Here is a 24,483-nt window from a genome sequence, read left to right as displayed (position 1 = left end):
AAGATGTACATTGTTAGGGACTGATCTTAGCTTCCATAAGGTCAAGATAACTGTTCTTTTGTGTGACCTTACTTGAGCTCTCGGGCCTTTTTTTAAGTTGCTTTTGCTATTTTCTTTATGGAGGTTACTTTTTGGGGCGTTCTTAATTGCCAGTTCTTTTAGCAAAAATCCTGTGTATTGCTCCCAGTGGGAGATGTGCCCAGCTGCATCTGGTTTGTGTGTGTTGTATATGAGGAGGGCAGTTTCAGCCAAGGAGGTTGAGTTAGTTGGCGTGCATTTGATCCTTTTCAGGTTGATCGAATAGATCTCCCCTAGCATATTGTCTGGCTTAATTGCAGTATGCGTCTTAGATGTCAGATGGCATTCCTGGGGACGGTGGTCGCTTTCACCCTTGTCCCCCATTCTGAACCCCCGGATATGTGGAAATGATGCCAGACTGGCAAAAGTGTAATCCAGAATAGAGCTGGCAGTTTGTGAGTAGAAGGTTTCTACTGGAGGAGAGTCAGTCGGATATCTTCCATTTAAGGCCCGAAGATTTTGATGTTCTAGATCTTTAAGTAAGGCGTTATTTTGATTTTTTTTTTCCTATGTAGCAGGGAGCTTTGTAGTGGAATGGTGTAGATTTTATTGAGGGCTAAAGCCTCTTCTTCTGCTGATGAACCAAGTAAATTTTGGTTGAAGTCCCCTGTCAAGAGGAAGAGAGGCTTTTCCATCTGAGTGACATACTCCGTCAATTGGTTGCAGATTATGTTAGAGTCTTTGGCTCTGTGTTTGGGGTGAACGTATGCGTTGATAAGGCATATCTCTTCTTCTTTATTGCCTAGCTGTATTTTTATCTTCACTGTTAATGTTGTGGATGTGGATGAGTCCACGAGGACTGCCGAAGGTATTGTTGTGGTGGATATGTATGTAGCCAAGCCTCCAGATTGGTGACCAAATCTGTTAGTTCTGACCGCTGCTGTAGAATAGCAAGTGAAGCCCGTGATATGTTGTGTGGTTGTAAGCCAGGTTTCTTGCAGCATTATTATGTCGAATAAAGAGATGTATTTTTGAAAATCCGGGTCGTCCATTTTTGAGTTTAGGCCATTTATGTTCCAAGAACAAATGCCTATGGTAGGTAACCTTCCCTTTTTCTCGTCACTAATTTGTTGGTAGCGTCAAGCCTCTTCAGGACATGTGAAGGCCTCTTCAGGACATGTGAAGAACGGAGCCTCATGTGACCGTTGACCACTTTTGAGCTGAATCAGATCAGGTCATATGAGAAAGACTTGTGTGCAGGAGGATATGGAGAAAAACCTTTTAAATTTTGCTCTAACTGTAACAGCAAGTTCTCATGGTTGGGCCAGCATCTAGTCTGCAACCTCTGACTATCCAAGGACCATGGTGAGCCTACTTCTTCAGCTTTTAAAGAGTTTTGTTGCAAAAAGACTGTCTGACACCGAGGCGATAGATGGTCAGCTCATATGAGAGAATACAGTGTCAAAGTGTTCTCAAACTATGGTGCAGACATGGCATTGAAGATATTGAAGGGTCATACTCCGACACCAAAAGCAGTGTGACCTCCAATCATCTGGAGACCATGGAGGCCAGAGTCTAGGCTATTAGTCCTCTAATGATTCCAGCTCAGGAGAACATGCATCTCCAAGGCTGATATCAAATATCACACCAATGAGGGAGACCACACCTAGGGTTTCACAAACACCGCACACTCAGGATCTTCCCCCCGGCTCGATCTTGAGCAGAGCCTTGGCTGTAGGACAGTAAATGGCCTTGAAAGATGCCATTCTTTAAGCTCAGAAATTCCACCCATAAAGATCTTGGTAGTAAGTGCAACCTGCCCCCAAAGCTGCTCGCTGTGAAAGGAACATTTGCCACTGGTAACTTCTCGAGCTCCAGAGATTGAACCTCAACACCAAGATACACAACCTTGACCCCGAGAGTCTGAGCAGCCTGGCTTGGAAACCAGATCGACTCTGAATACACCCTCGAGCCCGGCCCGAGCTTCACCTCGAGCGATCCCCTTCCTGCCGAACACGAAGGTGATCAGTCTGACACACAGCAAAGGACATTGATCCAGTCTCCGGCCGCATCCTAGCATGGCATCCACCATCTCGGTAACCCTACACCAAAATTACCATCTCATCTTTGAAGAGGCAATTTCAGAGCAACTGAGGGCTTTCCAGATCAAAAGAAAAAGCCCATGGAACCCGCACCACCACCCACACCTTCACCATTCCCATCACCGTCTATCAAAACAGACTCAGACCAGGACCCTACTGAAGATACAGCAAACTCATAGGAACATCCTCTGCCTACCGATGATGGAAACAACCCTTGGCATGATCATGATGTGGACCTTCCACACAACCCATCATTGGACGCACATCACATAAAACCATCTGACAACACAATTGCGTATCATGAGGTCAATCAATGAGCAGCCGACAATCATAAGTTAAAACTCCATGTGGAGGAAGAGGATTTCCTTCTTGACACCCTCAGAACCCGAGTGGCCGGTCCAAAACTTGCCTGTGCTTAAGAGCGTGTTGATGTTTTTGGCCAGAAACTTTAAAGATCCAGTGGAAAAATATATCATCGCACCATGGATGGAGAAAACAATACAAGGCTGCACTCAATAACAATCTATATTCATATTCGCATGCATGTTCCACATGACTTCTTTGATCTAAACGCGGCACGTAAGATGGTGTTTTCTCAAGCCACAAGCGATACCCCTCTGCCCAAAAAGAAAGCAAGAAAATTGATGCAGCGGGTAAGTGGATGGCAGTAGGAGCTGCGCGAAATGACTCATCGTCAACTTTTTGGGCCTGCTGTCTAAATGTAACAGATACCAATGGGAAGAGATGGAAGACGCTTATTAGGCACCTTGTAGATACTCAGGAAAATAGAGGCAAAGAGTGTTCAAGAGCCTTAAACTATTTGAGGTGTGCCCTTGATGCCGCCAACATGGCATCGCCTGAAATGAACACCAGCGTTCTTCACTGACTACAGGAGTGACTTTGAGGGCCTTTCTTCTGTCCATATGTCCTGAAATGAACACTAGTGTCCTTCACTGACTGCAGGAGTGACTATGAGGGCCTTTCTTCTCTCCAGATACGCTGAAATGAACACTAGTGTCCTTCACTGTCAACAAGAGTGACTATGAGGGCCCTTCTTCACTCCAGATGTCCTGAAATGAACACTAGTGTCCCTCACTGACTACAGGAGTGACTATGAGGGCCCTTCTTCTCTCCAGATGTCGTGAAATGAACACTAGTGTCCTTCACTGACTACAGGAGTGACTATGAGGGACCTTCTTCTCTCCAGATGTCCAAGAGAACACCATCACTCTGCCCTTTGACAGAGCACCTTTTTGGGCTACAAGTTGATTCCATGCCGGAAAAAGATCAAGAACAACACAGATGGTACAATCCATTGAGGTGCTACAAAATCAAACTCCAAAAGTCAGTATTTTGTTGCCAGTGAACGCGGACAGCAGTGAAAATGGCAAGCAATACCCAAAGACAGCTGCATCCGCGACAGCAGTGATATCCTTGAAACGCAACCATTAATCCAGTGCGGACTCTGTGCATCACCTTATACTTCCCTCTGTCGAAGGACATAACCTCGGACCGGTGGGTGCTTTCAGTCATCGCCCAGGACTACTGCATGGGATTCCACTCCATACCACCAAATATTTCATCACACCGGCATCAGCCAACACCATGAACAGCTATTGCAAAACCAAAATGCATGCATTGCTCCAGAAGGGAGCTGTCGAGTGTGTCCCTCCATACCATTGAAGAAGCTGCATCTATTCCCTTTACTTTCTAATCCTCAAGAAAGATGAGACATTGCAGCCGATATATGACCTGTGACTGTTCAATTGATACATCACAACACTACAAAAGGACTACTCTCCAGAATGTACATTCACTGCTATGCGTTGGAGGCTGCATAACGACCCTCACCTCAAGGATGCCTACCTGGACATTCCCATTCACCCATGTTATGTTATGTTATGTTATTCGGAATTTGTTAAGCGCACGGTCACCCAGGGGTTTCATGGCGCTAAGTGAGACAGATGGTAAACTGAAGAGATAGATGGTAACAATACTCTAACCGTGCGCTTGTTTGAATAACCAGGTCTTCAGAGCTCCCCTAAACTCTGCCAGCTTAGTACAATTCCGAATAGACAGGGGGAAGGAATTCCAGGTTTTTGGGGCAAGGTAGGCGAAACGGGATCCACCAAGTCGTTTCTTTTTTAACGTAGGCAGCGTGAGGAAAGACAGGTGGGCAGAGCGAAGGTCACGGGTCGGTTCGTATTTATTTATGAGTTGATTGACGAATCTGGGACTTTTTCCGTGGAGTGCTTTGAAGATTATGCAGCCTACCTTAAAGGTGATCCGTTGAGCTATAGGGAGCCAATGAAGGGAGGCTAACAGAGGTTTGGCCGACTTCCTGCGGTTGCTCTTAAATATTAATCTGGCCGCTTGATTTTGAACAATCTGCATGCGTTTAGCAAGGGCGAGGGGTGGGCCCAAGTAGATGGAGTTGGAAAAGTCTAGTCGCGAAAGGACCAAGGCGAGTACCACCTGAATGAGAGCAGAGTGAGTCAGCAGATGGGCAATTTTCTTGATCTTTCTTAACTGAGAGAAACAGGAAGAGATCACTGTTCCGGCCTGGGTTTTTAGTGAGAGGTCGGAGCAGAGAGTGACCCCGAGGCTCTTCACTGACAGAGAGGGAGATGGAGGGGTGCCCATCGAGGCCGGCCAGAAGTGGGGGCCCCAGCTTAATGCGCTGTTACCGGGGAGTAAAAGCTCAGTTTTTCCTGGATTGAGCTTGAGATGGTTCTGATCCATCCAGCTCTGGATGTGCAGCATGGTAGTTTGGAATTCCTCAGTGGAGTCCATGGAGTTGAGGGGGAATACCAGCTGCAAGTCATCCGCATAGTTGTAGATGGTGACTTTCCTGTTTTTCAGGGAGTGCAGTAGCGGTATAAGATGTAAGTTAAAAAGGAGGGGAGATAATGAGGAGCCCTGTGGGACACCGCAAGTGGTGGAGAGTTTGGGTGCCATAAAGTTCTCCAGCTTTACTGCCTGGGATCTGTCCGTCAGAAAGGACTTAATCCAGTCAAGAGCCGCGCCGCTAAGGCCGGCTTGTTCGACACGGTGTAATAAGATGGTGTGATCCACCGTGTCGAACGCGGCCGACAAATCGAGGAGTATGAGGGCTTGGTGGATTCCATTATCGGCGTTGGTCCTTAGGGTATTCTGGACAGCGAGGATCACCGCCTCGGTGGAGTGTGCCTGGCGGAACCCGGCTTGGTTAGACTCCAGGTAGTCGGATGTTTCTATGAAGTTGGATATGCAGCTGGTTACATGGGCTTCAAGCAGCTTGGCGTCGTAAGGGAGAAGGGATATGGGGCGGTAATTGGAGAGATTGGAGAGATCGGCACCCGGTTTCTTAATTAGAGGGACTAGGGTGGCATTTTTAAATGAGTTGGGGACTATTCCTCGTAATAGGGAGGTGTTCAGAAGGGAAAGTATGCCTTGAGGAAGTGCAGTGTAAACTTCCTTCAATATATGCGGAGGGCAAGGGTCATTGGGGGAACCAGATTTTACACGGTTCATCAGTTCCAGCAATTTGGGTGGATCGATGGGAGGAATATCCTGAAGTATGTATGGGTTTCTGCTAATGTCCGAATAGGCTGCCATGATATGGTTAGTACGAATACTATTTTTTATGATGTCGATCTTCTCCTTGAAGAAATCGTTGAGCCGGTTGCACATCATTTGGGATGGTGGCTGAGAGGGAGAGGTTCTGGAATCGTTACACAAGTCGTTTACGACTCTGAAGATTTCCCTCGATTTGTTTTGAGCGTTAGAGATTTTTTCTGAGAAAAAAGCTGCTTTGGCAGATAAGATAGCCCATCTGACCAGCAGTGCCAGGCAGGCTATTGTGGTTAGTGGACTGGTTACCAGTTCAACTCTACTCTTTGGGGTCACAATAGCTTGGTTGTTTACAAAATGCCTGGCAGTAGCAGCATTGCAGCATCATTGGCACAGCAACATTTATGTCTTTCCTTATCCGGACGATTGGCCAGTAGAGAGCAGCAGCCGAGTGCAGTGCCGCTGTCACCCGTTCTTGGGAGTCATACTCATTACAGCAATGCCCCAGGAAGGAAGAGTGGCGCCATTTCACCCGTTCTTGGGGGTCATACTCAATACAGCAATGCCCCAGGAAGGAAGAGTGGCGCCATTTCACCCGTTCTTGGGGGTCATACTCAATACAGCAATGCCCAAGGATGGAAGAGTGACGCCATTTCACCCGTTCTTGGGGGTCATACTCAATACAGCAATGCCCAAGGATGGAAGAGTGGCGCCATTTCACCCGTTCTTGGGAGCCATACTCAATACAGCAATGCCCCAGGAAGGAAGAGTGGCGCCATTTCACCCGTTCTTGGGGGTCATACTCAATACAGCAATGCCCCAGGAAGGAAGAGTGGCGCCATTTCACTCGTTCTTGGGAGCCATATTCAATACAGCAATGCCCCAGGAAGGAAGAGTGGCGCCATTTCACCCGTTCTTGGGAGCCATACTCAATAAAGCAATGCCCCAGGAAGGAAGAGTGGCGCCATTTCACTCGTTCTTGGGAGCCATATTCAATACAGCAATGCCCCAGGATGGAAGAGTGACGCCATTTCACCCGTTCTTGGGAGCCATACTCAATACAGCAATGCTCCAGGATGGAAGAGTGGCGCCATTTCACCCGTTCTTGGGAGTCATACTCAATACAGCAATGCCCCAGGAAGGAAGAGTGACGCCATTTCACCCGTTCTTGGGAGTCATACTCAATACAGCAATGCCCCAGGAAGGAAGAGTGGCGCCATTTCACCCGTTCTTGGGAGCCATACTCAATACAGCAATGCCCCAGGAAGGAAGAGTGGCGCCATTTCACCCGTTCTTGGGAGCCATACTCAATACAGCAATGCCCCAGGAAGGAAGAGTGGCGCCATTTCACCCGTTCTTGGGAGCCATACTCAATACAGCAATGCCCCAGGATGGAAGAGTGACGCCATTTCACCCGTTCTTGGGAGCCATACTCAATACAGCAATGCCCCAGGAAGGAAGAGTGGCGCCATTTCACCCGTTCTTGGGAGCCATACTCAATACAGCAATGCCCCAGGAAGGAAGAGTGGCGCCATTTCACCCGTTCTTGGGAGCCATACGCAATACAGCAATGCCCCAGGATGGAAGAGTGACGCCATTTCACCCATTCTTGGGAGCCACACTCAATACAGCAAGGCCCCAGGAAGGAAGAATGGCGCCATTTCACCCGTTCTTGGGAGCCATACTCAATACAGCAATGCCCCAGGAAGGAAGAGTGGCGCCATTTCACCCGTTCTTGGGAGCCATACGCAATACAGCAATGCCCCAGGAAGGAAGAGTGACGCCATTTCACTCGTTCTTGGGAGCCATACTCAATATAGCAAGGCCCCAGGATGGAAGAGTGACGCCATTTCACCCGTTCTTGGGAGCCATACTCAATACAGCAATGCCCCAGGATGGAAGAGTGGCGCCATTTCACCCGTTCGTGAGAGCCACATTCAATACAGCAATGCCCCAGGAAGGAAGAGTGGCGCCATTTCACCCGTTCTTGGGAGCCATACTCAATACAGCAATGCCCCAGGAAGGAAGAGTGGCGCCATTTCACCCGTTCTTGGGAGCCATACTCAATACAGCAATGCCCCAGGAAGGAAGAGTGGCGCCATTTCACCCGTTCTTGGGGGTCATACTCATTACAGCAATGCCCCAGGAAGGAAGAGTGACGCCATTTCACTCGTTCTTGGGAGCCATACTCAATATAGCAAGGCCCCAGGATGGAAGAGTGACGCCATTTCACCCGTTCTTGGGAGCCATACTCAATACAGCAATGCCCCAGGATGGAAGAGTGGCGCCATTTCACCCGTTCGTGAGAGCCACATTCAATACAGCAATGCCCCAGGATGGAAGAGTGGCGCCATTTCACCCGTTCTTGGGAGCCATACGCAATACAGCAATGCCCCAGCAAGGAAGAGTGATGCCATTTCACCCGTTCTTGGGAGCCATACGCAATACAGCAATGCCCCAGGAAGGAAGAGTGGCGCCATTTCACCTGTTCTTGGGAGCCATACTCAATACAGCAATGCCCAAGGATGGAAGAGTGGCGCCATTTCACCCGTTCTTGGGAGCCATACTCAATACAGCAATGCCCCAGGATGGAAGAGTGACGCCATTTCACCCGTTCTTGGGAGCCATACTCAATACAGCAATGCCCCAGGAAGGAAAGAGTGACGCCATTTCACCCGTTCTTGGGAGCCATACTCAATACAGCAATGCCCCAGGATGGAAGAGTGACGCCATTTCACCCATTCTTGGGAGCCATACTCAATACAGCAATGCCCCAGGACGGAAGAGTGGCGCCATTTCACCCGTTCTTGGGAGCCATACTCAATACAGCAATGTTCCAGGAAGGAAGAGTGGCGCCATTTCACCCGTTCTTGGGGGTCATACTCATTACAGCAATGCCCCAGGAAGGAAGAGTGACGCCATTTCACCCATTCTTGGGAGCCATACTCAATACAGCAATGCCCCAGGAAGGAAAGAGTGACGCCATTTCACCCATTCTTGGGAGCCATACTCAATACAGTAATGCCCCAGGATGGAAGAGTGGCGCCATTTCACCCGTTCTTGGGAGCCATACTCAATACAGCAATGCCCCAGGAGGGAAGAGTGGCGCCATTTCACCCGTTCTTGGGAGCCATACTCAATACAGCAATGCCCCAGGAAGGAAGAGTGGCGCCATTTCACCCATTCTTGGGAGCCATACTCAATACAGCAATGCCCCAGGAAGGAAAGAGTGACGCCATTTCACCCGTTCTTGGGAGCCATACTCAATACAGCAATGCCCCAGGATGGAAGAGTGACGCCATTTCATCCGTTCTTGGGAGCCATACTCAATACAGCAATGCCCCAGGAAGGAAGAGTGGCGCCATTTCACCCGTTCTTGGGAGCCATACTCAATACAGCAATGCCCCAGGAAGGAAAGAGTGACGCCATTTCACCCGTTCTTGGGAGCCATACTCAATACAGCAATGCCCAAGGATGGAAGAGTGGCGCCATTTTACCCGTTCTTGGGAGCCATATTCAATACAGCAATGCCCCAGGAAGGAAGAGTGGCGCCATTTCACTCGTTCTTGGGAGCCATACTCAATACAGCAATGCCCAGGAAGGAAGAGTGGCGCCATTTCACCCGTTCTTGGGGGTCATACTCAATCCAGCAATGCCCCAGGAAGGAAGAGTGACGCCATTTCACCCGTTCTTGGGAGCCACACTCAATACAGCAATGCCCCAGGATGGAAGAGTGGCGCCATTTCACCCGTTCTTGGGGGTCATACTCAATACAGCAATGCCCCAGGAGGGAAGAGTGGCGCCATTTCACCCGTTCTTGGGAGCCATACTCAATACAGCAATGCCCCAGGAAGGAAGAGTGGCGCCATTTCACCCGTTCTTGGGAGCCATACTCAATACAGCAATGCCCCAGGAAGGAAGAGTGGCGCCATTTCACCCGTTCTTGGGAGCCATACTCAATACAGCAATGCCCCAGGAGGGAAGAGTGGCGCCATTTCACCCGTTCTTGGGAGCCATACTCAATACAGCAATGCCCCAGGAAGGAAGAGTGGCGCCATTTCACCCATTCTTGGGAGCCATACTCAATACAGCAATGCCCCAGGAAGGAAGAGTGGCGCCATTTCACCCGTTCTTGGGAGCCACACTCAATACAGCAATGCCCCAGGAGGGAAGAGTGGCGCCATTTCACCCGTTCTTGGGAGCCATACTCAATACAGCAATGCCCCAGGAGGGAAGAGTGGCGCCATTTCACCCGTTCTTGGGAGCCATACGCAATACAGCAATGCCCCAGGAAGGAAGAGTGGCGCCATTTCACCTGTTCTTGGGAGCCATACTCAATACAGCAATGCCCCAGGATGGAAGAGTGGCGCCATTTCACCCGTTCTTGGGAGCCATACTCAATACAGCAATGCCCCAAGGATGGAAGAGTGACGCCATTTCACCCGTTCTTGGGAGCCATACTCAATACAGCAATGCCCCAGGAAGGAAGAGTGGCGCCATTTCACCCGTTCTTGGGAGCCACACTCAATACAGCAATGCCCCAGGAAGGAAGAGTGGCGCCATTTCACCCGTTCTTGGGAGCCACACTCAATACAGCAATGCCCCAGGAAGGAAGAGTGGCGCCATTTCACCCGTTCTTGGGAGCCATACTCAATACAGCAATGCCCCAGGAGGGAAGAGTGGCGCCATTTCACCCGTTCTTGGGGGTCATACTCAATACAGCAATGCCCCAGGAAGGAAGAGTGGCGCCATTTCACCCGTTCTTGGGAGCCATACTCAATAAAGCAATGCCCCAGGAAGGAAGAGTGGCGCCATTTCACCCGTTCTTGGGAGCCATACTCAATACAGCAATGCCCCAGGAAGGAAGAGTGGCGCCATTTCACCCGTTCTTGGGAGCCATACTCAATACAGCAATGCCCCAGGAAGGAAGAGTGGCGCCATTTCACCCGTTCTTGGGAGCCATACTCAATACAGCAATGCCCCAGGAAGGAAGAGTGGCGCCATTTCACCCGTTCTTGGGAGCCATACTCAATACAGCAATGCCCCAGGAAGGAAAGAGTGGCGCCATTTCACACACCGCTCCCCCTTACCAGGAGTCATATCCACAGACAGACAGCCTGCGTGGCAACAGACACAAACATGACTGGGCAGGAGGAACATCTAGTGTGGGCCAAGCCCAGTGTTCAGCACAAACTGCAAAGGGGGAACAATAAAAACTTCTTACTGGGCAGGTTGGTCCTCGACCCTCCCCAGCCGCAAGTGACCATCAACACAGATGCCTCCCTTACCGGGTGGGGAGCATGCATGCGCCGCCTCACAATAAAAGGCCAGTGGTCTCCACAGTGACAACCCCTGCACATTAGTGTGCGGGAGCTAATGGCAGCTCAGCAGGCGCAGGGAGCATATTGTATCCAACTTCGCAGCAGGACCGTACTGATTCACACAGACATGGCCACCAACATGGCCACCATGTACCACATACAAAAACAGCAGGGCACGCTCTCTCCTCATGTGTCAGCACTAGTGCAGACTGTTTGTCATTGAGCCATTCGTCACCAGGTTCACCTCCTAGCACAGCACCTCCTGGGAGTAAACAATGATCTTGCAGAGTTGCACACCGGGAGGCACCAGCAAACACATGAGCAGTAACTGAACAACAGGGTGTTTCAGCAATACTTCCCCCGCTGGAGGACAGCATTGTTAGATCTCTTTGCAACAAACAAGAACTCAAAATGTCAAAGCTTCACCTTGATGTAGCCACATCCCAAGTCCACGGGCAATGCACTATAGATCAGTTGGTCACGGATATTTGCTTACGCTTTTCCACCACTACGGCTGATCCCAAATGTATTCAGGAAGATGCAACAAACATTAGAGTGGTTCACTCTTGTCTCTCGGACATGGGCGAAGCCGCTAAGGTACATACGGCTTCTGGAAATGTCTATCCACCCATGAAAAGTGGCAGCTACTCCCAGACCTCCTAACTCGGTATCAAGGTCAGTTGCATCACTACACTTTCAAATTAATTCACCTTGCAATGGCACATAAACACTTGGATTTTGGCTATCTGAAACTTCGAGAAGTGCATCCACATTCTCAGAGAGGCTTAGAAGCCCATAACTAGGAGGCATGTGGCTTGGATGATTGGAGAACATTTGTGCACTGTTGCCCCAGTGCACGCAAACAGCCCTTGGAGGCTACTCTGCAAAAGATGATTTCTTTCTTGCTACACTTACGAAAGGCAGTACCAGCCTACTCTCCTCAAAGGGTCCACCTACCCACTGCAGCCGCTTGTCTACAAAAAAGGGAACACAAGTCTATCTTCAAAATCCCTCTTGTGAAAGCCTGTATGAATGGCATATAAAGGGTTATCTCACCAAGAATGCCACCAGTCCAATCCTGAGACCTGAACATAGTCCTTACTTGGCTTATGAGCCTGTATGGTCTTGTCCAATGCAGTTCCTTTCCTCCAAAGTGACCTATCTCATTGTGAAGCCTTTTCTTTGCAGGGTAATTGACCTGTAAACTCTGAAAGTTGAGGAGTCATTAATGTAAACTATTATGCAAACAAACCAGTGATTTAGCCTCTTTTTTTCCCCACAACCTTTGTAGGTTGCTGAACGTATCTTACACAGATTGTACATTAAAAGGGCGCTTATGTGCTACTTTGACCGTACAAAATCCTGAAGGAAGACCAAGCTGCTTCTTGTAACTTTGTTCAGCTTCACCTGTAAAAACCAATTTCCAGGATGGGTCTTTCCAGATGGATTGTCGAATGCATTCAGGTCTGCTGTGCCACAGTCGAGCACACACTACACTCTGGACCTGAATCAAAAACTGAATTTTGTAGTATGTAAAGTAGTATTCCAGTTGTGCTACTTACTTACTACAACATGTAATTCACAAACCTATGGGTGGGAATCTCCCCGCGTATGTCTTTTCTATGAAGAGATCCTCACACATGTATGTTTACTACTTAGGGCTCAAGTACGATGTCGGTCGGAGTTACCTCCAACTGACACTGATGCGGTCTCAGGACCGACCGGCCTCCGGTCGGCAGTCCCCACACCGCAATTTCAATGTGACGGCACATGGTGCAGTGGCATACTCTTGTAGGAAGGTGGATATCTGACTATGGTTACCCCCAACTTTTTGCCTAGTGTCTAGCTGGTTTTTCGACTTAGTTGGCCTGAGATCCTGCCATTCAGGGTCTCAGGCTGTCTGCTCTCTCTTTAAAATGGACTCCATGTACCCTAGGTACATAACCAATTGGTAAGGATCACCTTATTGGACCCTGTACAGTGTACCCTAGGTACCCAGGGCATAGGTGTACCCTAGGCCTCCCAGGGGCTGCAGCATGTATTATGCCACCCCTGGTCTGGCCTTCCAATCAGACACAACTGGCTGATCACTCAGCTGGGGCAAGGTCGTGTAATCACCCCTTGCTTAGATATAGTATATCTATATCTACCTTATATATAGACACATGTGTACCTATCAGCCACTCCTATGGCAGGCTTTAACAATCCTGGAGGCAGAGTGCTTGGTAACATGTGAGATGGTGCTCTAGCATGAGCTGAGCCTGTCTGCAGCTTTCGGAACCAAGTCCTTATAGCTGTTCTAAGATATAGCCTACCATATACTCTTAAAGTGCCTTATAATCTTAGATGGTTATGGTAACTATGGTTTGGCTTTATCGAAACATGTCGTGTAAGGTGTCTAACACTGTGGAATAATACCCCCATACCATTTCTGGACATGAGGATATTATTCCCCCCTTCTAGAGGGAAAGACATGTTAAAATCATACTTCACTGTTAGCCTCTGACCAAAGCCTCAGCATCACAAAATGGATGCTGCTGCCACGACACAAGTCTGACCTCCTGCAGCTGGGAGTGATCCCAGCCAGGGAGGCCTGGACAATAGGTTTCCTGCTTGGGGAGGTGCTAGCACCTCCCCAGACAGCCTTTAGTGTATTGGGGCAGGGTGGGCTGAAAGGAATGAGACATGCCTGGGGCACACAAGGTGTTCCTTGCATAGTCCAGTTCAAACCGGCGCTGGGGCACTCCAGCCCCAGCTCTGGCGCGAAACTGGACAAAGGGAAGTGGGTGTAACCACCCCCTCCCAGGTCCCACCCATAAGGCGTGACCTAGCAGGTATCCCAGCCCCCCAGATTAGTATAAGAGTGGGAGTTGGGCCTCAAGACTGGAGATTATCCTGAACCTGCAATCCTGAACAGAAACTCTGGACCTTCGACATTCGACGAAAGAAGAAGACTGAAGAATCTCCCTTGTGGCCAAGGAGTGGCTACCCTGTGCAAACAGGCACCATCAAGAGACTACCCTTTGCTTTGCCCACGTTCTACGAGGAACCGACTGCAGAGCCCGACCAGAGCCTTGACTTCCAGACTTCTCCGACCCTGATCCACATCCACAGCAGAGCTGAGATCCGTGGAGGCGACGAGCGACGTGGGACCGGCTACCTGGGAAAAGTGGCTAGTATCTTCAAGCGCAGCTTCTGAGGCACCCTCGAAGTTGTGCACCGGGGATTGAGAAGCCCCACCCCCAAGCACCATCTGCACCGAAGATCAGCCCCCCACACTCAACGAGTCCTGCGTGGGGCCCTTCAGCATTTTCCTGCTTGCCGCGTCTGTCCGGTTGCTTGCCCGCTGGCTAGTGGCCTTTGTGACGACGCATCCCGTAATCTTCACCGCTGGTTTGGCTCCTCCAGACTGGCTCCTGCTTCTTTGAAAAAGAGAAGCACCCCAGACCTTCCTGGTCTGCACCAGAAGCAAGTCCTTCATTCTGCGTGGGTTCCGCTTGCCAAGGCTTGGTGAGTCCTAGTCCAACTTCGCCGCCGCCGACAGCAAGAGCCTTCGTGGGACAGCTCGCCTCCTGGTCCTGGTTGTCCTCGACGCTTCCTGGTCCTCCTGGCTGCAGCGACAAGCTTCACCTTCACCTGCAACTCTTCACGACATCGTCTGGTTCCTTCCTGGTTCCACGTGGTCACTGGCTAGTGACCTTGACTCTGTCCCCTCTGCTTGCAGGTCTCCTCTCTTCTTGATCCCAGCCTTGGGATCCACCGGACACTCTTCACTGACTGCCTGTCAGCATCTTTCTTCAGGCATCCATAGGAGTCGACGACGAAACCCGACGCAACTTCACCCCTATGCACCCGCAGCCTGTGGGCTAGGTAACTTGAGTACTTTGGTGCTCACAAGGGTAGTGACTATCCTAGTGTCTAAGTTTCAAGTCTCAGCTTCCTAGCTACTCCGGAAGTGTCCTAAATCTATCTATTTCTAAACTGTACTATTGCTAGTGACTTTTACGCATTACGCGTGAGTGTTTCCACTCTGCATGCGAATCCCGTGGGCCTCCCACTTCCTAACCTTGGGTAGTATAGTGTAGCCCCAGCGATTCCCTAGGCCTAGGCCTATCCTATTTCCGTGACAGTGGTCCTTATACCACTTACTTAGTATATGGTTTGCGTGGCCCCTAGGGCCTAACTGTATTACTTACCTGTGTGACTTAATGTATGCATAAATAAGACTGTGTTGTACTTACCTCTAATCTCATAAAGAGTGCTGAGGGTTTGACTAGAATAAATACACTTTATTATATATATATATCTGTTGTGGTGTCCTTTCATTTGGTATTCAAGGGATTATATATGGTATCACAGCTGGCTTCACATGCCATTCAGAGTTTAGCCTAAGACTGCTCTTGTCCATGCTACCACTAGGATAGCTGGTCTATAAGGTTGACTTTACAACCAATCACCATAAGGGTATTTGGACTGATATAAGGTGTACACTAGAACTAGTGACATCATACATCAGGCCAACTTCTCACATTGGTGAGCAGCGGTTGGGATCTGAGCTTGCTGTTGTAATACCATTGTAATCTTAAGATACTAAATTGAAAGATCACACAGATATTGTCTAGGTACATATAACATAGTTTATAATACTTAAAGTCCTACTGGACTTAGTAGTTGTAGGTTGAAGGGAATAACACACCCTGCCTACAACTACTAGAGAGGTTTAGTAGAAACAACTAGTGTAGGTAGGTGCACACACCACACCCTCACTAGATCATGTCTCTGAGAGGAGATCAAGGTGATGCTCTCTCAGGAGGGGCAGGTCTGCAGAAGACCCCCTCTAGATATGATACCTTAACATTCCAGGAGATGAGACATTTGTGTACCTCCAGAGGAATAAAACAGGGTGCAAACCCTACCCTCCTTCAGTTAATACAACTCCTAGAGGAGTATGATACTCTTAGGGCCTCTCAGGCAGGTACCCTAGGTACAGAGGAGGGTCTACCCACCACAGAGGAGTCAGATGGGGCTTCAGATGGAGAGGTAGACAGCCAGGGCCAAGTAGGAAGACTTAGCCAGGCTAACCTAAGTTTACATGGGAGTTGGCATGGGGTCCCCCCATACAGACCCACAAGTAGGCTTACACAGAGAAGCAGGAGGGACAGATCCCCTTCAAGGGAATCCATCCACTCCCATGTCTCTAGCATCTCTAATGCTTCCTCTCACAGGGGAATGACTTCACCTGAGAGAAAGGAGCATGCAGCCAGAATGAGGGAGGCTAATCTGAGGATTCAGAGGGAAGAACTTGCCCTTGCCAAAGAGAAGCTTGCTCTGGCTAGAGAGCAAAAATTGTGTGGGTCAGAACCCACTGGTGGCAGCAACATTCCTAGAGATAGGGATAGGTCTTATGACCATAGAAACCTAAGCAAGATAGTCCCCCCATATCAGAATGGGGATGACATCCACAAGTGGATGACTGCTTTGGAGAGGGCCTGCAAAGTACAGCAGGTACCCCAGAGTCAGTGGGCAGCTATCTTGTGGCTCTCCTTTTCTGACAAAGGTAGAGACAAGCTCCTCACAGTCAGTGATGAGGATGCAAACAATTACAAAGTCCTGAAGAGTGCTCTGATAGATGGGTTTGGCTTAACCACTGAGCAATATAGGTTGTTGTTCAGAGACACCCAGAAGACACAGACACAGGACTGGTCTGATTTTGTGGATTGTGCCACTAAGGCTTTGGAAGGTTGGTTAAATGGCAGCAAGGTGCAGGACTATACAGGATTGTACAACTTGATTATGAGGGAGCAGATCCTTAGTAATTGTCAGAACCAGCTTCTCCATCAACACCTGGTAGACTCAGATTTGACCTCTCCCCAAGAATTGGGAAAGAGGGCAGATAAATGGGTCAGGACCAGGATTAGGCCTAAAAATCAGGGTGGTGACCAAAAGAAAGATACCACCAAGCCTCAAGAGAAGGGTGGGGATAAAGCAAAAGAGAAATCTTCCTCAGGGCCCCAAAACTCCACACAGGGTGGTGGGTCCCAAGATCCCTCCTCTACCACAGTTAAAAAGCCTTACTGCCATGTGTGTAAAACTCCTGGGCATTGGAAAACTGACAGCAGTTGTCCACAGGCTAAAAACAAAACTGTTCCTCCAACTACTCCTGTCACACCACCTATTACTGTCAGCAGTAATCCCCCAGGTGGTGGGAGTGCCCCCAAAAATTTGGTTGGGTTTTCTTGGGGAACACAGGGGGATCCTGGCTTAGCCAATTCCCCTACAGCAGCTACTCTTGTCTGTGATGGTGGCATGGGGTTTGCCAACTTCACTGCCTGTCCCAACACTTTGGGTAGGTACAGACAGGAGCCCTACATCAATGGAGAAAAGCTGAGGCCTACAGAGACACTGGAGCTAGCATCACTATGGTGGCCCATAGGCTAGTTCCCTCTGAGCAGCTTTTGCCTGGTTTCTCATACCAGGTGACTAACATTGATGGCAAACAGAACAGTCATCCCATGGCAGAGGTATGTCTCAGCTGGGGAGGTGTCACTGGCCCTAAAAGGGTGGCAGCGTCTCCAACCTTGCCTGTGGACTGCTTACTGGGGAATGACTTAGAACTCTCAGCTTGGGCTGGAGTTGAACAAGACACCCATTCCAAAATGGTAGGCCTTTCAAAAAAGGGTAGTGGGGTTGTGCCAGCCACAACCCCTGTCCAAGTAGATCTCCTCCCTGAAAAGGTTGGAAGGGCAGTGGTAGCCACAGCCCAGGCACAGACAGACCTCCCTGTAGAGATTGGCAGAGCTGTGACAGTCACAGCTCAAACACAAACTGAGTGCCTTCCTGAAAAGGTTGGCAGGGCTGTAATGGTCTCAGTCCATACTCAGACTGACCTAGGTGTAGTGAAGCCTGAAACTATGGATCACTCCACACAAACAGAGAGTAGTGGGGAAGAAGAAAGGTCTCCCTCTCCCCAGACTTTAGGAAAAGGTCAGCCTCCTCAGGGATCTGACCTCACCCCTTGTGAAGGAACTGCCCCAGAGGTAGCCAGGCCTGGCGTGGCAGAGCCTCTGATGTCAGTGGCCCCTTCCAAGGTGGGACCCAGTCTGGTGCAGGTAGCCTGCCTCTCTCTACCCTGCCTCAGTCAGCCCAGGGCTGCAGAGGTCAGGGAGGCCAGTGGACCCCAAGAGGGCCCCTGTCCACAAGAACCCCCCCATCAAAAGAATGAGGATTGCCTGGTTAGTTGCCCTAGCCAGGTGATGGGTAAAAACATTCCTGAGGGATCCCCTTTACAGGTAGTTAGGGACCTCCCCCAGAGGGATTCTGTTGGGCACAGGCAAACATGGGACCTTAGGGCCCCAAACCTGACCTGTCCCTCCAGTAAGCCCACAAAAGGGACCCAGCCTCCAGCTTTAGGTAGCCAGAGGCTGACCCTGAGAGCACAGTGCAACTCAGTTAAAGAAAGAAAGGCATCCATGGTGGAGGATGATTGGAGGAAGCTGAGGCCTCACTTTGAGGACACTCACTTCAGTACTCCATCTCAACACCAGCCTTTTACTTTGCAAAGACACACCCAAGGTAGAGATTCCCTATGGTGGAGACCCTATGATACCTTTAGGATGAGGGATTGCTTAGTGGACCATGAGACAGGGGGTAACCATGCCAGTGCTGGTTCTTCCTTATATGGCCACTTAGGCAATAGAGGCTTACCTTGTCAAGGCCAGCCTTATCTCCTTTCGTTTGGGGGGGGGTTGTGTAGGAAGGTGGATATCTGACTATGGTTACCCCCAACTTTTTGCCTAGTGTCTAGCTGGTTTTTCGACTTAGTTGGCCTGAGATCCTGCCATTCAGGGTCTCAGGCTGTCTGCTCTCTCTTTAAAATGGACTCCATGTACCCTAGGTACATAACCAATTGGTAAGGATCACCTTATTGGACCCTGTACAGTGTACCCTAGGTACCCAGGGCATAGGTGTACCCTAGGCCTCCCAGGGGCTGCAGCATGTATTATGCCACCCCTGGTCTGGCCTTCCAATCAGACACAACTGGCTGATCACTCAGCTGGGGCAAGGTCGTGTAATCACCCCTTGCTTAGATATAGTATATCTATATCTACCTTATATATAGACACATGTGTACCTATCAGCCACTCCTATGGCAGGCTTTAACAATCCTGGAGGCAGAGTGCTTGGTAACATGTGAGATGGTGCTCTAGCATGAGCTGAGCCTGTCTGCAGCTTTCGGAACCAAGTCCTTATAGCTGTTCTATGATATAGCCTACCATATACTCTTAAAGTGCCTTATAATCTTAGACGGTTATGGTAACTATGGTTTGGCTTTATCGAAACATGCCGTGTAAGGTGTCTAACACTGTGGAATAATACCCCCATACCATTTCTGAACATGAGGATATTATTCCCCCCTTCTAGAGGGAAAGACATGTTAAAATCATACTTCACTGTTAGCCTCTGACCAAAGCCTCAGCATCACAAAACGGATGCTGCTGCCACGACACAAGTCTGACCTCCTGCAGCTGGGAGTGATCCCAGCCAGGGAGGCCTGGACAATAGGTTTCCTGCTTGGGGAGGTGCTAGCACCTCCCCAGACAGCCTTTAGTGTATTGGGGCAGGGTGGGCTGAAAGGAATGAGACATGTCTGGGGCACACAAGGTGTTCCTTGCATAGTCCAGTTCAAACCGGCGCTGGGGCACTCCAGCCCCAGCTCTGGCGCGAAACTGGACAAAGGGAAGTGGGTGTAACCACCCCCTCCCAGGTCCCACCCATAAGGCGTGACCTAGCAGGTATCCCAGCCCCCCAGATTAGTATAAGAGTGGGAGTTGGGCCTCAAGACTGGAGATTATCCTGAACCTGCAATCCTGAACAGAAACTCTGGACCTTCGACATTCGACGAAAGAAGAAGACTGAAGAATCTCCCTTGTGGCCAAGGAGTGGCTACCCTGTGCAAACAGGCACCATCAAGAGACTACCCTTTGCTTTGCCCACGTTCTACGAGGAACTGACTGCAGAGCCCGACCAGAGCCTTGACTTCCAGACTTCTCCGACCCTGATCCACATCCACAGCAGAGCTGAGATCCGTGGAGGCGACGAGCGACGTGGGACCGGCTACCTGGGAAAAGTGGCTAGTATCTTCAAGCGCAGCTTCTGAGGCACCCTCGAAGTTGTGCACCGGGGATTGAGAAGCCCCACCCCCAAGCACCATCTGCACCGAAGATCAGTCCCCCACACTCAACGAGTTCTGCGTGGGGCCCTTCAGCATTTTCCTGCTTGCCGCGTCTGTCCGGTTGCTTGCCCGCTGGCTAGTGGCCTTTGTGACGACGCATCCCGTAATCTTCACCGCTGGTTTGGCTCCTCCAGACTGGCTCCTGCTTCTTTGAAAAAGAGAAGCACCCCAGACCTTCCTGGTCTGCACCAGAAGCAAGTCCTTCATTCTGCGTGGGTTCCGCTTGCCAAGGCTTGGTGAGTCCTAGTCCAACTTCGACACCGCCGACAGCAAGAGCCTTCGTGGGACAGCTCGCCTCCTGGTCCTGGTCGTCCTCGACGCTTCCTGGTCCTCCTGGCTGCAGCGACAAGCTTCACCTTCACCTGCAACTCTTCACGACATCGTCTGGTTCCTTCCTGGTTCCACGTGGTCACTGGCTAGTGACCTTGACTCTGTCCCCTCTGCTTGCAGGTCTCCTCTCTTCTTGATCCCAGCCTTGGGATCCACCGGACACTCTTCACTGACTGCCTGTCAGCATCTTTCTTCAGGCATCCATAGGAGTCGACGACGAAACCCGACGCAACTTCACCCCTATGCACCCGCAGCCTGTGGGCTAGGTAACTTGGGTACTCCGGTGCTCATCAGGATAGTGACTATCCTAGTGTCTAAGTTTCAAGTCTCAGCTTCCTAGCTACTCCGGAAGTGTCCTAAATCTATCTATTTCTAAACTGTACTATTGCTAGTGACTTTTACGCATTACGCGTGAGTGTTTCCACTCTGCATGCGAATCCCGTGGGCCTCCCACTTCCTAACCTTGGGTAGTATAGTGTAGCCCCAGCGATTCCCTAGGCCTAGGCCTATCCTATTTCCGTGACAGTGGTCCTTATACCACTTACTTAGTATATGGTTTGCGTGGCCCCTAGGGCCTAACTGTATTACTTACCTGTGTGACTTAATGTATGCATAAATAAGACTGTGTTGTACTTACCTCTAATCTCATAAAGAGTGCTGAGGGTTTGACTAGAATAAATACACTTTATTTTATATATATATCTGTTGTGGTGTCCTTTCATTTGGTATTCAAGGGATTATATATGGTATCACAGCTGGCTTCACATGCCATTCAGAGTTTAGCCTAAGACTGCTCTTGTCCATGCTACCACTAGGATAGCTGGTCTATAAGGTTGACTTTACAACCAATCACCATAAGGGTATTTGGACTGATATAAGGTGTACACTAGAACTAGTGACATCATACATCAGGCCAACTTCTCACAACTCCCATTTCTGTATGGGAGCTTGTGCTACAGCCGTAAACCGGACGTAGCACAAGCTCCCATAGGGAAATGGGAAATTTTGTTAATCCCTGCACTGTGTGGCAGGCACCACGAGGTGCCTGTTACACAGTGCAGGGAATAACAGGTGGGTACCATAGGTGCCCCCTTGGCCCTCAACCGGAGGCCGCAAGGAGAAGGGGGCCCTGCTAGGGGCATCCAAACACGCTTTTCGACAGGTTCTTCATGTCGGAAAGCCCAGCATGGAGAGCCTGTCAGAAACCGAGCATCATAATCCCAACAGTGGAAACGCCGTTCATTGGGATAACAGGCTAGTCTACGACTGGCCGACAGGCTCAAGGAGCCCATCGCCAGCCAGCCAGAATGACCGCCCTGTTTCAATTCCAACTACCTAGATTGTAATTAGGCGGTCAGAATTGAAACCGTCGATGTCGGTCGGAGGCTTTCTGACCGACATCGAAATAAACCCCTTAATAGTAAATGTGGAAGAGACCTGGAAGGGGTTGGAATATGGAGAATACTCACTTCTAAATGGGAGGGTCAAGGAGAAGTTTAGGGAGGGACTGACATAATTAGCCTGTAAAAGGAAGAGTCCATTGTTAGTCACAAACTGAAATTTCAAAAGTCACTACAGTCAAAAGAACCCAGCAACAGTAGTAGATCTACTCTAGCTCATACCTAGAGTAAGCCTAGAACCGAACATGGTCAGTCACTGGTACTATAAGACACTCCCAAAGAAAATAATGGAGACATGGACTAAAAATATAAAACCTCATAGGAAATAATGTTAAAAAAGGTTAACTGTTGCCATATTAAAATTATATATGAACGTAAAAATATTGTTATATGGTAAAATATTTTAGTAACCCTTTTTAATTTAAAAATAAATATAACCATTATTTGTTTGAATTTTTTTTTAACTGAAATAAATTCTATACATAACGTTTTGGAATTTCAATGGATAATAAGAAATCTTTTACTTTAGGTGGGTTCTTTTTAACAAAATGAAACTGTAAAAAATGTTATTTAACATATTTAAATTACATATCTAATACAAAATTACATTAATAGTGCAGTAGCGTTTTTGCAATTTTATTCTACATTTTAAATTAATATTTAATATAAAAATATGTTTACTTTTTAAAAACGTTTGATAAACGTGTTGAATTATCCCTATAGTTTACTATATGATCTCCACCCCTGCGTCTATGTGTGAAAAGTTACTGATAGTAACTTTACGCTCTTAAATTTGGCTCCACCCCCCGTCTCCAGGGTTCGAGACATGTCAACACTTTGGACTTGATTACGAGCTCAGACGTTATTTATCTTCCCTGATAAATAACGATACCACAGGATACATTATTTATCAGGTGCAATCGATAGCACCTATTACGAGTTCATGAGGAATAACATGCAGAATTTGGTGTTTAAAACATCAAAATTCACACGATATGGTAAATATAGTATTTTTTTCCCCTGTTAAATTTCAGCATGTTTCACCTACCGAAATTTAATGAATGTTGAGTTATTTAAGAAATCCAATAATTATCAGATGTGTTAAATACCTTCAAACTTGTAACTCTGGCCCATGCATAAACAGGAGTTTACGCAAGGGTCAGAATATTATAAGGATCTTATAATCAGGGCCACAGTAGTAAATTTACACTGGGAAATAGTGAATCGCAAAAAGTAGTGAATTTACTACACTTGTAGGTTTATTAATGCAAATTTTCCTTTGCGACTAGTTCTCTACATGTATAGAACACACTCAACTCACAAAAAGGGGCCACTGTGGCTTTAATAGGCAACATTCTGCTTGGAGACATATGCAAAGCTGCTACATGGTCTACTAGCTACCCATTCTCCAGTTACAAATGGGTGGACATTCATGTCAAGTGTTTTTTGACCCCTTCGACGCACAATTCACTACCCTCAACGGTATTGTTATTGTTCGCGACTCATCATTCGACGCGCATCGTCTTACTTCGGAAAACTTTCCATTGGAAAACTCAAGACAGGCCGTCACTCCTACCCGCGCTGACCGTGTTAGCAGTCGATGGAATGGTCTCCATTTAAACTATGTCCCGGGTGTCGTGCTAAATTTCCACGCACCGACTTGCACGAGGTTTGTAACATGTGATTGTCTCTGGAACACAACGAAAAGGACTGCGACACGTGTCGACCCTCCCGATCGAAAAAAGACACTTCATGATCATCGGGCTCAGTGCCACGAAATGCAGCACCAGAGCGACTCCATTACGGACACCTTCGGAGAAGATTCCGGTACTCAACCTCCAGCTACGGTGCCAGAGGAAGAAGAGCAGGTCTCCGTGTCCGAAGCCGACTCCGCAATGGAGGAAGAGGAAGACATCACTGTGGGACAGCGTACCGGGAGTACATATCCCCCTGTGCCCATTCCACAATAGACAAAGGCTCCGGTCCCTCCTTCCCCCTCGAGTTCAGGTCGGCACCGACAACATGTTTCCGATGCCCCGCCCTCTGGCTCGGCTCCGAAACAAAAAGAAAAGCCTTCGGGCTCGGGCTCGAGCCAGCCCCGCTCCGATGCAGAACCGATACCTTTGGCTTCGAAACATAAGAGCAAGATACCTTCGGCAGCAAAGATTCCACCTTCTACGCCGAAAGGCTTGGAGCTGAAACCCTCCAAGCCCAAAGATTCGAAGTCGAGACATCCCAAGTCCAAAGACTCGGAGCTGAGACCATCCAAAGCCAAAGATTTGGAGCCAAAATCTTCCAAAACCAAAGCCTCTGAGCAGAAATCCTCGAAAACCAAGGACTCAGACAAGCCCAAATACACAGAGCCGAAATTAACAACGTCCAAAAGCTCAGCTCCAAAATCTTTGGCGCCAAAATCTCCAAGGAAAGATAAGAACACTTTCCCCAAAGAGCTTTCATCTAATGAGCCAATTTTCGACCCAAAACAGAAAAAATTGGTTATATATCCTAAAACAGGACATATTCAAGCA

The 24,483-nt window shown here is 48.8% G+C and overlaps 1 protein-coding gene across 8 annotated transcripts in view; it reads left to right on the top strand.

The window, feature by feature from the left end:
• The window catches only part of RIMBP2 (RIMS binding protein 2), a 1,529,140-nt gene that overhangs the window by 1,347,615 nt on the left and 157,042 nt on the right, over positions 1-24,483 (top strand). The gene's annotated exons all lie outside the window — the stretch shown is intronic.

This window comes from Triturus cristatus, chromosome 11 (genome assembly GCF_964204655.1).
Source record: "Triturus cristatus chromosome 11, aTriCri1.1, whole genome shotgun sequence".
Taxonomy (NCBI): domain Eukaryota; kingdom Metazoa; phylum Chordata; class Amphibia; order Caudata; family Salamandridae; genus Triturus; species Triturus cristatus.
Note: the sequence above shows the minus strand (reverse complement) of the source record. Positions and strands in the feature narration are given on the sequence as shown.